General features: G+C 43.1%; 1 protein-coding gene across 6 annotated transcripts in view; it reads left to right on the top strand.

Moving 5' to 3' along the window:
• Positions 1-14,011, top strand: part of ASAH2 (N-acylsphingosine amidohydrolase 2) — a 434,557-nt gene that overhangs the window by 97,339 nt on the left and 323,207 nt on the right. The gene's annotated exons all lie outside the window — the stretch shown is intronic.

The following is a 14,011-nucleotide window of genomic DNA, read 5'->3' on the forward strand; positions in this document are numbered from 1 at the left end:
ATATGATCTAAGCCAAAACGCAATTCAAAGTACGTCAGTAGATTACTGCACTATATAACATCAAGGCAAAAATTACTTAAAAACATCAAATTTTATTATAAAAAAGAGGGATTAGACTCCACATAAAAACAAGCACTGGCGTTGCCGATAGGTTTCGCATTTGGAAAGTTGGAGATATTGGTTTTGTAAGTGACATTTTATATTTATATATCGTTATTGGCATTGTCAATAACCATATATAAATATAAAATGTCATTTACAAAACAAATAGCTCCAACTTTCCAAAGGCGAAACCTATTGGCAACGCCAGTGCTTGTTTTATTTATTTTGAACGTTTTATAGAGCGCGAACAAGATCCTTGCGGATATCAGAGCACTTTATAGTAAATAAAGTTCTTTATACATCAATTGAAGGCAGGTCAGAGCACGAATATATCACATCATGTAAAGGCAGCATAGTAAAGTTACAACATAAACACATATAGCGTTAAATAAAGGGAAGATATAAAGACTAGGTTGTCTAGGTGGTCCCTTGTTATAAAAAGGGTATGTAATGAGGATACATTTGATCTCGAGATTTCTTTAGACCATACTCAGGTGAATTTGGCCATGAGAATCGATTTTACTTTCTTTTTGAAAGAGGCAGTGGAGCAGTTAAGCCTGGTTTCTGGGGGTAAGGCATTCCAAATTCTGGGCGTCATCCCTGAGAAGGATCTGTTATATGTGTTCTTCTTTTTGAATTTTTGCAGTTTTAGTAGTAGGTTTTCCACACTTCTTGAAGATCTGATCCCACCCGAGATAGTTAGTTTCTGCGCCAGAGCTGGGCGTTTCGTGATGCATGGCTTTATGCGTCATACACGCTGTTTTCAAATTAATTCTGGCTTCCAGCGATAGCCAATTCAGGGATTTTAGGTCTGGTGAGATGTTGCACTGACTACTTCAAATCTAGACAAAATTTGATTCCCTGTTCTGTACATCTACTCCCTAGTTTTTCTTTTTGTACTCCTGGCTTACTCTTGGAAAGTTGTATTACAAGAGGGAGTCACATGTACTTCCAGCAAATTCTTTTTTTATTTGACCCAATGACATTACCACTCTCTTCACTATTTTTACTTGACATCAACATTCAGTTTATTGCACAGTGTCACTTGTACAAAAGTAGCATATTTTGCTGTAATGCAAGTTGCTGTCGAGGAGAAAATAATGGAAGCAGGCTAAATTAGTTGAATGTCATTCACTACTAATATTGAAATTGGAAGTTGTCTGGGAGGGAATTCTTATTCTTGAAGTGTAGGAGGATGCCTCCACATGTAAAGAGAGCAGGGTTCTCTAAGATGTAAATCCAAGTACTGGGCTTGCATGGGCAGACAGATGTGTGCTGCCAGGGCAGTTGCCTACCAAATGCTTTACCCCTCACTCTTGCATGTGCAGGGTGCCAGTCTAGCTAGGGTTTAAGCCATGACCTGACTAGGGCTCATTCCAATGTAACACATTCAGCTTTGAGAGCATTAGGGAGCAAGAGAGGAGCTTGAGGTGCAAACTAGAGATGGGTAGAATTGGCTGAATTTGATTCCGCGGAATGACATTAAAACTCTGTGAGATTCTGCGGAATTCCACGATGGGGTGGAGTGGGCATTAACATGTTTACTGCGGCCGTTATTTCAGCGCAGTGCGGGCGTTCGACAGAGTGGGCGGGGTCGTGTCGGCCGTTGAACGTTCGCAGCACCAGCCAGGTAGTGCTCCGAACGTTCAACGGCCGACTGCAGCATCAATGGGGTTAAGCACTACTTTCTTAGAGCAAAATGCATCTTCACGTCTGCAAATGGATGCAAGGATACATTTTGGCTAAGAAAAAAGCACACCCCAACAACACGCAGCATCCTTACATAGTCTGCAGTGAGTACTGCAGAGTATGTATGGGTGCCGCTGCCAAGTGGTATGCAGTAGTTTCTAAACTTTAGAAACCACTGCATATCACTCTGCAGTGCATAATCACTGCAGATATAAGGGCGGCTAGGGGTATACACTGCTTTTCTGTATATTGATCTTTATACAAGGCCAGAAGAGGGGGCAGTCTCTACATGCTTAAAAACCACTGCAGATTAAAGTTTAATCTGCAGTGATTTTCTCGCCATCTGTCCTCCTCTAAGACTCACAAAACTTTATAGACAGTTGACCCAACTGCTCAAAAATATAAACAACTCACATAATATAAGCTATGAAATATAACAGCAACCTGCAGATTAAATTATGACTGCCATCTATTTATAGCTACAATTTGAGCAAATATCTCTCACACCTCCTCCTTCATTGCACTTTTAGGGTCTCTGCCTGTTGATGCTCCAGTCCAATTAACATTTAGGAGGGTCAATTAGTGGAAAGGAAGAATCCACCAAAGTTGTTGAACTACTCAGCCAAAACTATAAACGAAAAATGTGCACTACTAGGCTTCTTCAGTTCTCAATTTTGGATATTTATTTAAATCTCAAAGTGATCATTACAAAAAGCAAATTTTAGTTAAAATTAAAAAATTAATAAAATTAGAAAAATGCCCAGTGCCCTTGATAAACTAATTATTCTCAGACATTAGCAAATAATCATTTACTAATAATCCCTAAATACAAAAGGGCCATGTGAGTAAGCAAGAGAGAAATCATACCAAAACTGTATAAAAAGGGCAAGCAGCAGGGGATTTATATTTTGGTGGATGGGATATCGGTCACCATTGTGATGGATATCCTGTCTGCCAATTTTACTTTCCCAGTAAGCCAATTAGACTGTTAAACTTCCAAAACATCTACTATCAAATGATTTTCATTGGACAGAAACATGAGAAATGCAATTTAATATCATGGACTGTTCTGCATATTCTTAACAACAGAACATAGCAACAAAGGTGAATTAGTTTAATCTTAAAACTTTTTCAAATCTCTTTGGCTTAGGAAGCTAGAGAAATTATACTTTTCAACATTCATTGCCAGACCATGTCTGCAGCTGGAGTTCCATGTTTTTGTGAAAAGCAAATGAAAAGAAATGGTTGTGCACTACATTTAAACATGCACTTTCTGTAATGTGGCCTAGTGCAGCATGGTTATGCTCAATGAACCAAATCTATATTACGGTACAAGAAGAGGGTGCTCCCAGTGGAAGCAAACTATAACATGGATTTCAACATCACCTGTTACATGTTCAAAACACAGCACGTGTCAATAAGATTGTGCAGAGGTGCCCCAAAAGGGGAGAGGGCGGGATTCATGCAGCAATGTGCAAAAGTGAGGGTAAATGAGAAAGGGAGGGCAGTGACCAATATATACATCAAAACATGAATGGCCTATCCAGCCTTATCCAAGGCTAAAACTATTTACAAAACCTATTTAGAATAGGCTCAGTAAAGCTATCACTGTCGTCCACACTTGGCATACAGAGTGGAGCTGTCAACATTTCGACCCAATGGTAGTGTAGAAAAATCTAATCCTTACAATAGGTTCTTCATCAGGACTGTGAGGGGCACCTAAGGGTAATTTAAAGGGACCTTTAGTGTATTCGGGCGATGGATAAAAATGGTTGAAAAATAATTTACTACAAGGCTAATGGTTATGAAAATGACCCTGTGTCCATCAATGTATGCAGTGGAAAACTGAAAACACAAGGCCAGTGGGCTCCAGCGTCAGAGAGTGATTCTTATGTAAGACTGAAAAAACGAATATCAAAACATCAGCGTTTAGGATAGATGCATAGGGCGTATAAGGTAGACACTTATCATTAGAAGCGTCCCCAGTTAAAGTGAAAAAGCACTTGCTCAGCTGATTGACTTATTTAATTCTTTATGTGGTTAGGGCGTGGTTAAATCAAGATGCTTCCTGTATCCCCCACAGCGCAGCGCGCCAAATCACTAGTTAGTGTAGCCCTGCGCTTTATAAATTTGTTTATTATTATTATTATTATTATTATCTAGTGCTAAAATTAAAATTTGAAAAATAATTAACCTCTCCAGCAACATGGATGTTGACTGAAGTCTTTATTAAAGTGGTGTCTAGGAGAGGAGGGAAGAAACATACTTCGAGGTGAAAACACGTCCATTCGCTGGCTTGCAAACAGAACACTGAGCACATTCAGAATAAATATTGGCTGTCAGGGCCTGGAAAGTGCACGCGCTACGTTCGGCGGACAGCCGCTAAGTGCTGTTCTCGCCTAACTATGCATGGTAATGGACGCAGTGGGGGAGCCGAGCTCACTCCGGATCAGAGAAGCCACCTGTGGAGTGCGGTTCGGTCATAAGGAGTACTTGGGGAGTATGTCACTGAGACCGCATATAACATTTCAAATCGCGTAAGAGTGAATATCTCTTTTTTTAAACTCTTTTTATTGGTAAATATCGAATTCATTTGGAAAATAGATCACATCACAATCAGGTAGGCAATTTACTGGGGCACATACAAATTGGCAGCGATACAGTACAATACACACAGTGGGATAATTCAAGGCGAGAGCATGTCATCTGAGGCTGGTTGCAGCGGTGGATCACAGATACCACCCCTATAGCGGTTCCAAGGTCCCCATATCCGGGACCACTTCCCAGGGCAGCCCGGGCCACATAGATAATCTTCTCATGGAACATACACCAGTCCAAGCTGATTTTCCAGTCCTTTAGAGTTGGAGGGGCGATTGCCCCCCCGACCTGGGGGTTATTCCTCTTAGCTACTATAAAGCCTAACGTGGCCCATTGTGTTTGGTGTGTGTTCAAGTCAGTGGGTTCCGACACATTAAGCAAGCTCCTATGCACCTGTGGAAGCAGGGGGATACCCAGGACCGTCCCTATCACTCAAGGAATTTCCCTCCAATAGTACATGACAAGTGAGCAGTCCCATGTTATATGCAGGAACATGCCCAGCTGGCCACATCGCTTGCGACAGTCTCCCGTTGGCGGCCTTCCCATTAACACCAGTCTAGGTCCAGTCATGTATACTCTATGCAGGATTTTAAGTTGGACCAGGTGCAGTTGCACGGGGATACCCACCATTTTGGGAGATGATACTTCCTCCTGCAAGTCCTCGTCGTCTAATACAAACCCGTCTGCTACCCATTTTTGCCAGAGCTGTATGAGAGGGTCCTCCATATTATTAATGAGTTCATTGTAAATTAAGGAGATAGACTTCTCAGGGAGGTGGCCATCTAATACCCTACTTTGCAGTGGAGAGGACTCAGGGGGAAGAGCCCCTGGGGATGGCTGCGTGCAGGGCATGTCGTATTTGTCTATAGCGAAAGTGTTCCGAGTCGGCAAGGTCGTGTTGCGTTTGTAGAGAAGCAAACGTTTTTATGTCTCTCTTTTCCCCCATATCCTGGACACGAGAGATGCCTATCATAGCCCACTTGTCGAAACCCTTTGTCCGCCACAGGCTTCCCAACTCAGCAGATTCCCATAGGGGGTAGCCAGTGTCAATTTGCCCTCCCAGCCTAGAGATCTGGTGGCAGTGCACCAAATGGCTAAAGAATGCCCAGTGGGGCCAGTTAGTGCAGGTCTAACGGGTTTGGAGTATATGTTTCTATCGTAGTTCCCACCCGGGAGCAGCCATCTATCCATTCGATATCCAGGGTCATCGGGGTTTCCATAAGTGCCATGGTTGATGGCGGCCAGGTCGTCAGCCCAGTAATATTCTCTTGATATCAGAAAGGGCGATCCCTCCGTCATACAACTTTAGGATCAGTTTACTGAGTGCTATTCCTGGCGGTCCGTTCCACAAATGCTCCTTCTGGAGACGTTCGATTTTTTTAAAGTAGGTGGGGGAACCGCATCTAATGAATTTTGAAGGGCTTTGAGGAAGCGGGGGAGAGACATCATTTTAAAAATGGGTGGCCCCCCAAATAGCGACAGCGGGAGAGTCTTCCAACCAGCGATATCCCTCTGTATACGGTGAAGAGGGGGAAGGAAATTATTGTTATACCGAAGTGAAGGATTCAAGGACACGATGATCCCTAAATATTTGAACCTGGATGAACTAATTTAGATTGGACAGTTGGAGGGCATAGCAGGCACCCCCCCATAAAGTGGATACAGATGGGATTTAGCCCAATTAATTTGGAATCCGGAGTATCTCCCAAATACCACCAAAATTTCCATTAAGACAGTTAAAGATCTCTGAGGGTTGGTAAGATAGAATAAGATAATGTCTGCGTAAAGAGATATCCGATCTTCCCAGTCCACTGACCAGCAAAATCCCCGGATCAGCAGATCCTGTCGGATCCAGGCTGCCAATGGCTCCAGCGCCAGGGCAAATACGAGGGGGGAGAGCGGGCAGCCCTGAAAGGTGCCCCGACTCAGAGTGAAAGTGCCCGATTGTTTATTGTTGACAACTAGCTTTGCAAGCAGTGCATCATATAAAAGGCAGATCCAGCCGATAAAGTCTGGACCGAACCCTAGTCTCTGGAGCACGGTGAAGAGATATGGCCATTCTACCCTATCAAACGCCATAGTAGCGCCTAGAGAGACCAGAACCGCTGGTTCGCGTATTGTGAGTGTTCTCCCAAGTACCCCATGGACACAGTGAAGATTTAATGCCGTGTTCTGGTGTGGGATTAAGCCCGATTGATCTGGGTGTATAAGAGTGGAAATGACTTTAACCAGGCGATTGGCAAGAACCTTCGTTAGGATTTTTGGTTCAGCTTTGAGAAGAGAGATAGGCCGATATGAGGCACAGTTGGTTCTTAGCTCGTCTTCTTTATAGATAACAGCGATGTTAGCTATGCGTTGGTCCAGTGGAAGTTCCCCAATCTCCCTACTCTCCTCAAACATGTTCTTAAGGTGGGTTGATATTTTATCCGGGTAAAGTTTATACAGCTCAATAGGTATCCAGTTAGGCCCGATGCTTTTCCAGATTGAAGCGATCTAATGGCCAGGGCAATTTCGTCTGTGGTAAGAGAGCTATCTAGTTGCTGTTTATCTGTCGAGGTGAGGGTGAGCAGGGTTATGTCTCGTAATAGGTCAGCGGAGTCAGCCCGGTAAACTGCTCCGAAGTGTGTGGCGAATTGAGAAGCTATGTCCAGGGGTTCCATTATGTCCGCCCCAGAGGTGTCCCGGAGGACAGTGACCAATCTATTTGCCCATTCTCGCTTATCCAACCAGGCTATCAATTTTCCCACCTTGTCTCCCAAGTCATAAAGTCGTCCAAGTTTTCCCTGCCCAAGGGTGCGAGCTGCTTCTGTGACAAGAGCTTTATATTCAGATTGTTTAAGCCCCAGGAGATGGAGTGACTCCGGAGAGTCTTGTTCTACCAGTTCTCCCTCCAGCCGGAGAGATACAGCTTTTTGCTGTTCTCGTTTATGGCCTGATATTATAGACAGAGCTTCCCCACTGATCACCGTCTTGTAGGCCTCCCAGAGCGTTTGACTAGAGGCTACAGTGCCCACATTGTCTGCGAAATAGCTATCTGTGGCGGTCAAAAGGTCTTTGCTTATTTTAGGATGAGTGAGGTGCCAAGGGTTTATGTGGGCGATTCAGCCCACTCACGTGAGATCTAGGAGAAAGTGAGCCCAAATCGGAGAGTGATCAGAAATCCCTCTAGCTAAATGGCGGACCTCCCGGATGTGTGACAATTGAGAGTTAGGTACCAGGATGTAATCGAGGTGGAGAAACTGTGGTGAGCTCCAGAGTGGAATGTGTACTGCTGTGTTTCGGAGTTGAAAGTGCGCCATGTATCAATAAGTCCCATGGCCTCCAGGAGGTCAGGCAGTCCACGGGAGGAAGGCCCTAATTCACGAAGGGGATGTCAGTCGAGCGTCCTGGAACACACTGACTTAAATTCACCCCCTATCACTAAAAGATCCTCCGGTAGTGAAAGAATAGTAGTACAGAGATCCTGGAATGTAATCGATTGGAGACCAGGTGGGTTATAGACAGAAAACAGTGTAAGGACCCGCCCCTCCCAAGAGCCAGATATGCCAATGTAGCGACCCCTTTTGTTTGTCCAAGTGGATTCTATGCTAAAAGGGAATGCGTTCTTGACCATGACACCCACCCCTCTGGAGCCCGTCGTGAATCCTGCACGTGCCACTAACTTATAACCGTACAGGTTCATTGCCTTACAGGAGTGACCCATAAGGTGGGTCTCTTGAAGGAACACAACACCTGGTCCCTGCTTCCTGATATACTGCAGAACTAAACCCCGCTTAATCTTATCTCCCAGCCCGTTGACACTCCAGCTCAATATTTCAAAGCTTTTTCCCCCAATGTGTATGCCTTAGAACCATAGATAGTCTTTTGTGCCTTCGCGATGCCCATTGTCATGTGTCGATAGATGCAAATAACGGTAAAACGCCCCCCCACAAATCCCTTTGCCAACAACCCCCCTCCCCGCTTTCCTGCCCTCTAAGAACTGCCCATCACAAACTGGCAGAGTGCCTGTCACCCAATACACTAATACTAGAAAATAACTAAAGGTAGTAAAGAGGAGGAAGGTCAACAATCCGTCCCCCCATCTCCCCCAACCCGGACTTCACAGGTAAAGTGTCCCCGTCAGGTCATGGCGTGCTTTTCTGTATTGCTATAGATCAATGAGAGCTTATGTCCAACGGCGGAGCCCAAGGACCTCTGTACCTGATTGTGTTTGTGCAGGCCGCAAGTGCATTTGTGAGTTCTCACTCTTGTTCCTGTGACGCTTGATCTTTGCCCCGATTTCCTCCCTCGGGCCTACTGGCGGGTCGACTGTCCAGCCAATCCGGAGCCACCTCTGGATTGTCGAAAAACCATGCCCTTCCCTCAACCACGACACGGAGACGAGCTGGAAACATCATGGCGTACTTAAGGCCTTTGTCTCTGAGTTTTTTCTTGATGGCTAGAAACGTCCTACGCTGCCTTTGTATCAGTTGTGTAAAATCAGGAAAGAAGGAAAGGGTGGCATTCTTGTAGCGCAGGGGGGAGCTGACTGAGTGTATTGCAGGATAGCGTCCCTGTCCCTAAAGTTTAGGACGCGTGCAATAAGAGTGAATACCTCTTAATCCTGTGTCAAGAGAATATATACAGGACCTCATAGTGGGTTCATTGTGGCTCTAGACTTTGACCGCATGACGACATTACAAAATCACAGTGTGCAAAAAATGAATGTTGTCGCGTTCCGGTGATAAGACAATACATTTGCATAAAACTTTCATGAGTAATAAAGGCCGTAGCCTAAATCGCTTTGTACAGAGTGTCAATAAGGCTGCATGTAACATTTCAAATTGCGTAAGAGTGAATATCTCTTAATTTCTATGACAAGAAAATACATTTATAAAGAACCTCATGGTGGGTTTATTGTTGCACTAGACTTCGCAGGCATGAGATATTGCGAATACACATTACACAAAAAATGAATTTTGTAGCGTTCCTTTGTTGAGGACCTTTACTTCATCTTCCGTGAGCTCATAAGAGGATAAATTGATGATCGGACTGCCCTGTCTGTTGACCATCTGTACACTCGTCGTCTGGTCTGGATTTCTCCGTGATTCTCCTGTGGAAATCAGACTTTTTTCTGTCCTCTTGTCCGGCCTCCGTCCCAGTTATTGCTCTTCTGTTCTTGGCCTCGTTGTTGGCCTTAGTTCTGGTTGTAGCCCCTGCACCTGGGGGGTCTCGATTGGGCCTCTCCTAAAAAAGACAGCCCTTGTGGTTGGTACTAACTATCCTGGTAGTGGTAGTCTGTGCTTGTGCCGGGTTGTTCCGTATCACTCCCGGTGCTGTTAGATCCTGATGATTCTGAGAAAGTTGTGAACTTTCTACGGCTTCTGTAACCTCCTCTGCCCCTATTGGAGAACCGGCCCTGGTTGCCCTACTTGTAATAGTCCTCCTGTAGGTGCGGATAGGTTACCTTCTTATCGTAGTAGCAGATATCTTTTGCTAATTTATCTAACTTCTTTGCCTGGGTATTGATGCCAAAGTCCTTTATTGGTTTTTCAAGACGTTCAAGGGCCTCCTTGGCATTGGTAAGCGCTGAGTCCCCAGCGATCTCATGTTTTAGTTCAGCAATCTCCTTGAGGAGTTTCACAACCTGTTCTATGGCTGTTTCAACTCCCAGCACCATCCAGTGGCGCAAGCAATTGTTGGCCACAAAATGAAAGTTTAAACACACGTGACTGCAGATGGATGCACTCCCTAGACACCATCCATAGTGGGTTAAATGAGCTGGATACTAGCAGTGCCCAACTATCATGCCTCACTAATGAATAAATGAGTGAGTTAACCGTACTATGATCATGTCATATTTCAAGATACCACCCTACCTGGGTTCTAACATTAAAATCTTTGTACATTGATTAAATCCTCGGTTCATCTGACAGTAAGCCAAGTGTCTATGTAACTTGTTCAAGAGCTCTAATATTTACCCATGAAGCATACAGACGACATGCACAGTGCCTGCAGCTACAATGAATTCATCACAATGTTTATATGTAATGTATTCCCATGTCACCAGTGCACATAAATATTTATTATTGTGGAATGGTTTATGCGAAATGCTACACACAAAATCTGGCTTGGGCTATATTATCGACCCATAAGGACGAAATCGATAGCCATATTGAACCCATCAGGAAGCTCTTATGCAAATGTATTGTCTTTTCACCGGAACGCTACTAAATTCATTCATGAGTTTTCTATAGAAATGTAATTTCTTGTCACAGGTACTAAGAGATATTCAATTCAATTCAATTCAATTCAATCAAGCTTTATTCAGTATATAATATACAACCATTAAAGCATTCTAAAAATGTCTCCATTATTAGTCACAGTAATTATGTAAACTAGTTAAATCAGTACAGTGCAGGATGAGGTATGGTTGGGTGCCCGACAAAAGCAGACCGTCACAAAATATTCTAACAGTCGATTTTGAGCTTATTCCTACATCTCTTGCACATTCCCTTGAATTTGCTAACCTTGTTTTTAGATCCCTTTTGCTATAATCCCAAACAAGCTTCGGATCATAGAACTCAACATCCACCTTACACTCTGTTAAAAGTTTATAAATATACTGTAGCCTAGAAATTGTTTTTGCTTTAATCAAGGGCTAGACAATCCATTACTATTTCCTTAGTAAATTTGGTCTCCTCCTTAGTCCAGATCCCGAGCCAGAACATAAGGGCTGCTGTACTGATGTAATCACTGATATAAGATACGGACAGCTCTTTGTGAACTATGTATGAGGGGGTTGAGTTAGGGACTGCCAGGAGCCTTCTTAGGAACTTGTTTTCATGTATTTGCAGTAAGGTAGTATTTACCCTCCCCCATAGCGCAGCTCCATAACATATACCTGTGAGGCACTTACTCCTATATAGTGTCAGGATTTCCCATACTGGCTCATTCCAATTTTTTTTGAAAATCTGAAAATACTCTCACTCGATAGTATACATTTTAGCTTACATAATTCAATGTCTGCACAATAAGTTCCATTCCCATTAAAAAATATTCCTAAGTATGAAAACTAGGTTATTCTTTCAATATGTACACCATCCACATGATGGCCCCTGCTCTTTTTTTTTACTTTTTTCACAAGTCATTGCAAAGGTTTTACTAAGATTCAGTATTATGTCTTTTCCAGTCATAAATTGTGTGAAGTTTTCGATAAAAAATTGGAGCCCATTTCCAGTTCTTGATAACAGGACTGCATCGTCTGCATATAAAAGTACTGGCGTTACACGCATACTGACTCTAGGGGCATGAGCATTTAGGCTCTGCGGGATATGTCAACATTGTTAATATAAAGAGATAATAAAAGAGGTGCAAGGTGCAATGCCGCGGGTAAGTCTAAAATGAAAAGTGCATTCACCATTGGGGTTGTATCGGACTCTTGAAGTTAGTAGAGCATAAATTTGTGATAAGTAATAATATCATGTGGGGTGCCCATCCCTTGCAACGTTTGCCATCATTTTACGTGGTTAACTAGATCAAATGCGCTTGTGAGATCTACAAAACAAAGATGTAGTTGACCTTCTTTGGCAAGGGTATAATTCTGTATCAATAATTCAAGGTTGACGCACTGCTCTACTGTCCCTATACCCCTTCTGAATCCATATTGGAAAAAGGGAATTCCCAGGGCTAAGTCATGCCCGGAAGCAAAGATCTGTGTCGAATGTTCAACCGAATCCCTCGATTCGTTTCAACATTCAACACGGATCTTCGCTTCCGGGCATGACTTAGCCCTGGGAATTCCCTTTTACGTCCAGCGCAATACACTGGAGCATTTACTTTGGACTGTTCTTCATGATTGTGGTGACCTCGTCCTCGCTTTAGGTAAGCCCTGATGAAGTTCTCCTTGAGAGAACAAAACGCTTTGGTTGAGCTGAATGTTCTACTAACATATGGGAAATACTAATTTGAAATAAAGAGATTTCATACAACTAGAGTGTCTTGGACTTCATTGCCTGGCGCACACCCACTTACAGCTAGATATTCACTCTCACGCGATTTGAAATGTTACATGCAGCCTTATTGACACTCTGTACAACTCGATTTAGGCTTTATTACTCATGAAAGTCTTATGCAAATGTATTGTCTTATCACCAGAAAGAGACAACATTCATTTTTGCGCAATGTGATTTTGTAATGTCGTCATGCGGTCGAGGTCTAGAGCCACAATGAACCCACTATGAGGTCTTGTATGAATGTATTCTCTTGACACAGGATTAAGAGATATTCACTCTTTGAAATGTTTTATGCAGTCTCATTGACATACACCCCAAGTACTCCTTAGGGCCGAACCACACCCCAAAGGCGGCTTCTCTGATCCGGTGAGCGCTTGGCTCCCCCACTGGGTCCATTATCATGTCTAGTTAGGCGAGAACAGCACTTAGTGGCTGCACCTTCCCGGCCCTGACAGCTGGTATTTAATCTAAACATGCTCAGTGTTCCATTTGCAAGCCAGCGAACTGAAGTGTTTTCACCTCGAGGAGTGTTTCTTCCCGCTCCTAGACACCAATTTAACAACAGACTTCAGTCAACATCCATGTTGGTGGAGAGGCTAATTATTTTCCAAGTTTTACTTTTATCATAATAATAATAATAATAATAATAATAATAAACAAATTTATAAAGTGCATGGCTACGCTAACTAGTGATTCCAAGCGCTGCGCTGTGGGGGATACATGGAGCATCTTGATTTAGCCAAGCCCTAACCACATAAAGAATGAAATAAGCCCATCAGTGTCTACCTTATACACCCTATACTTCTTTCATAAATGCTGATGTTTTGATATTCGTTTATTCAGCCTTCCATAAGAATCCCTCTCTGACTCTGGAGCCCACGGGCCTTGCAATGTCAGTTTTTCACTGCAAAAAATTGGTGGACACAGAGTAATTTTCATACCCATTACCTTGTAGTATATTATGTTTCAACCATTTTGTATCCATCGCCTGAATACACTAAATGTCCCTTTTAATTCCCTTAGGTCCCCTCACAATCCTGATGAAGACCCTCCTGTAAAGATTAGATTTTCCTACGCTACCATTGGGTCGAAATGTTGACAGCTCCACTGTGTACGCCAAGTGAGGACGACAGTGATAGCTTCACTAAGTCAATTCTAACATTATGGTTTTGTAAATAGTTTTGGCCTTGGTTAAGGCAGGAGAGGCCATTCATGTTTTGATGTATATATTGGTCACTGCCCTCTCTTTCTCACTTACAATCAGTTTCGCTTATTGTTGCATGAATCTCGCCCTCTCCCCTTTTGGGGCACCTCTGAACATCTTATTGACACATGTGCTGTGTTTTGAACATGTAAACATATGTTCAAGATGATTACATGTGTTTAAAATGCAAAGTATTGTTTGTAATTAATGTAACAGGTGAGGTTGAAATCCATGTTATAGTTTGCTTCCACTGGGACCACCCCCTTCTTGTACTGTCCTTTACCCAGGTCCTAGTGACGTCTCAGGGTCATACCCATTGTTTTGTAAACCCAAATCTATATTAAGCATTATTTTTCGAATTAAAATTATTTTCCACATGCCTCTTTGGTCAATCATGCCTGGCACCAAAAAGCTTTCCACAAGG

Source organism: Lissotriton helveticus, chromosome 5_1 (assembly GCF_964261635.1).
Source record: "Lissotriton helveticus chromosome 5_1, aLisHel1.1, whole genome shotgun sequence".
In the NCBI taxonomy this organism is placed as follows: Eukaryota; Metazoa; Chordata; class Amphibia; order Caudata; family Salamandridae; genus Lissotriton; species Lissotriton helveticus.